Source organism: Chiloscyllium plagiosum, chromosome 41 (genome assembly GCF_004010195.1).
Source record: "Chiloscyllium plagiosum isolate BGI_BamShark_2017 chromosome 41, ASM401019v2, whole genome shotgun sequence".
Lineage (NCBI taxonomy): Eukaryota > Metazoa > Chordata > Chondrichthyes > Orectolobiformes > Hemiscylliidae > Chiloscyllium > Chiloscyllium plagiosum.
This window is the reverse complement of record NC_057750.1, coordinates 13,316,362-13,319,725: the sequence shown is the minus strand read 5'-3', so window position 1 is coordinate 13,319,725 and position 3,364 is coordinate 13,316,362. Positions and strand designations below refer to the sequence as shown.

The following is a 3,364-nucleotide window of genomic DNA, read 5'->3' as shown; positions in this document are numbered from 1 at the left end:
ATAACCTTGCCCCTCACCACCAACCCCACCATCCACATGACTCTGTTTCACATCTCTCCCCCCGGTCCCCCGATAATGTCTAGGGTCTGACGTGGAATGGGCAGAGCCCGTGTCGATGTGGGCGTGGAGGTGAATGACCTTGTAACCTTCCCCCTACCCCATACCACCTGATGGTTGGGTAGAGCCAGCTGATGGGCTACCACTGAGGACCTTTGGAATGGTCCCCTCCTGGTTTCCTCCCCATCTCAGTCTTCAGTTGGTTCCCCCTTTATTCTGAGACTGTACCCTTTGCCCCCAGACTCTCCCATGAGGGGTAACAGCCTCTCAGCATTGACCCTGTCAAGCCCCTTATGAAGGAGAAAGTGAAGACTGCGGATGCTGGGGATCAGAGCTTAAAAATGTGTTGCTAGAAAAGCGCAGCAGGTCAGGCAGCATCCAAGGAGCAAGAGAATCGACGTTTCGGGCATAAGCCACCCCACCCTGATAACCTTCCCCCTGAATATTCCCCCTGATAGTTCCTGAAGAAGGGCTCATGCCCGAAACGTCGATTCTCCTGCTCCTTGGATGCTGCCTGACCTGCTGCGCTCTTCCAGCACCACATTTTTAAGCCCCTTATGAATCCGATATGTCTCAGTGGGATCACCTCTCATTATTCTAAACTCCAGTGAGTAGATTCCCAACCTGTTTAACCTTAGTTTATAAGACAATCCCTCCATCCCAGGGATTGTCCTAGTGATCCATCTCTGAACTGCCTCCAATGAAATGATATCTTTCCTTAAATAAAGGAACCAAAGCTGCTCACAGTGCTCCAGATGTGGTCTCACCAGCACCTTGTACAGTTGGGTAACACATCCCTACTGTTACAGTCCAACCCCCTTGAAAGAAGGGCCAACATTATGCCTCTAATTCATTGTCTGTGCTTCTGCCCCCTAGCTCATTATTTCCTGATCCTTGTGAGTGAATGATGTGAAAGGAATTGAATATTTGTCCAGGACTGAAGTATTTGCTCTCTCTCTCTATCACTCAGTCTGCCACAGACCCTCTCTCTTCACTGGCTGGCACAACTCTCCTTATCCCAAACCGCCTCCCTCTCCCCGCCGATACATTCTCACCTTTTCCACGTGGGACTGTGTGCTTTTACAAACATTAAACATTCCCCTGCATAGCCCCTGTATCCATCGCAAAACTAATCCCACTGTCCCATCTCCCTGTAGCCCTGTACTAATCCCAAACTAACCCCACTGTCCCACTCTCACTATCACCCTGTATTAATCCCAAACTAATCCCACTGCCCCACTCTCCCTGTAGCCCTATATTAATCCCAAACTAATCCCACTGTCCCACTCTCCCTGTAGCCCTGCATTTATCCCAAACTAATCCCACTGTCCCACTCTCCCCATAGCCCTGTATTAATCCCAAACTAATCCCACTGTCCCACTCTCCCTATCGCCCTGTATTAAACCCAACATAATCCCACTGTCCCACTCTCTCCATACCCCTGTATCCATCCCAAACTAATCCCACTGTCCCACTCTCCCTATCGCCCTGTATTAATCCCAAACTAATCCCACTGTCCCACTCTCCCTGTCACCTTGTATTAATCCCAAACTAATCCCACTGTCCCACTCTCCCCATACCCCTGTATCCAACCCAAACTAATCTCACTGTCCCACTCTCCCTATCGCCCTGTATTAATCCCAAACTAATCTCACTGTCCCACTCTCCCTGTTGCCCTGCATTAATCCCAAACTAATCCCACTGTCCCACTCTCCCTGTCGCCCTGTATTAATCCCAAACTAATCCCACTGCCCTGTTCCTCGTCTTGTGCTTTATTACGTGTTTAAAACCCATGGTTCTTTGAAATATTGCGTTGGTCCCTGTGTGTAAGGAACTGCCCTGACCTCTCCGGGTAACAACATTAAAGGCAGTGTGTAGCCTGAAGACCGGCTGTCAGTGTGATCGCTGAAAAGGGGCTGGCGGAACGTTCCGGAAGGAATCGGTTTCGCCGTGGCGTTCCGAGCGGTGCTGAGCATCAGCTGGTCGCTCCATCACTGATAGATCGGATCAAGGATGAGGGTCAATGCGATACATTCCAATGACCCATCATTCCTGTGGATGCGGATTACGCCAAGCCCAGTAGGTACATGAGGGCCAAGCCGATTGGTTTGGGGTAAATGTAATGCGAGGGGAGGTTATCCTGGTAATTACAGAGTCAGCGTCATTTACCAGCTTTTCTGATTGTCAAATTACCTCCAGACTTCCCGGAACTCCTTTGATCAGATTTCAAGTAGGTTAGCTTGTCCAATTGGATCGCCTCCTTCTCACACTGAAGTCGAACACAGTCCTTGGGTTCAGTCACAGTGACCCGTAGCAGATCGGATATGTTAATGAGCGTATTTGCATACTTGGCCAGTCAATTCAATTGGACACAGTGCTGTTGACTGTGTATTTAAATGGTCTACAATCAATTAGCTCAGGCACGCTCGCTAGCCCTGTCAGTGTGTGTGTGTGTGTGTGTGTGTGTGTGTGTGTGTGTGTGTGTGTGTGTATGTATGTATGTATGTATGTATGTGTATGCGCGCACATGTGAGCGTGTGTATCTGTTTGTCTGTCTGTATGTGTGTGTTTGTGTATGTGTGTGTATCTGTGTATGTATGTATGTGTGTCTGTCTGTGTATGTCTACGTCACTGTGTATGTTTGTGTCTGTGTGTATATGCCTATGTGTGTGTGTGTACATGTGTATATGTGTGTATGTGTGCCTGTGTATATGTGTGTGTCATAGAGTCATAGAGATGTACAGCACGCAAACAGACCCTTTGGTCCAACCCGTCCATGCCGACCAGATATCCCAACCCAATCTAGTCCCACCTGCCAGCACCCGGCCCATATCCCTCCAAACCCTTCCTATTCATATACCCATCCAAATGCCTCTTAAATGTTGCAATTGTACCAGCCTCCACCACTTCCTCTGGCAGCTCATTCCATACACGTACCACCCTCTGAGTGAAAAAGTTGCCCCTTAGGTCTCTTTTATACCTTTCCCCTCTCACCCTAAACCTATGCCCTCGAGTTCTGGACTCCCTCACCTCAGGGAAAAGATTTTGCCTATTTAACCTATTCATGCCGCTCATAAACCCCTATAAGGTCACCCCTCAGCCTCCGACGCTCCAGGGAAAACAGCCCCAGCCTGTTCAGCCTCTCCCTATAGCTCAGATCCTCCAACCCTGGCAACATCCTTGTAAATCTTTTCTGAACCCTTTCAAGTTTCACAACATCTTTCCAATAGGAAGGAGACCAGAATTGCATGCAATATGCCAACAGTGGCCTAACCAATGTCCTGTACAGCCGCAACATGACCTCCCA

At 49.0% G+C, this 3,364-nt stretch overlaps 1 protein-coding gene across 1 annotated transcript in view; it reads right to left on the bottom strand.

The window, feature by feature from the left end:
* LOC122542707 (homeobox protein Meis2-like) overlaps nucleotides 1-3,364 on the bottom strand; it is a 67,952-nt gene that overhangs the window by 2,285 nt on the left and 62,303 nt on the right. The window lies entirely within an intron of this gene.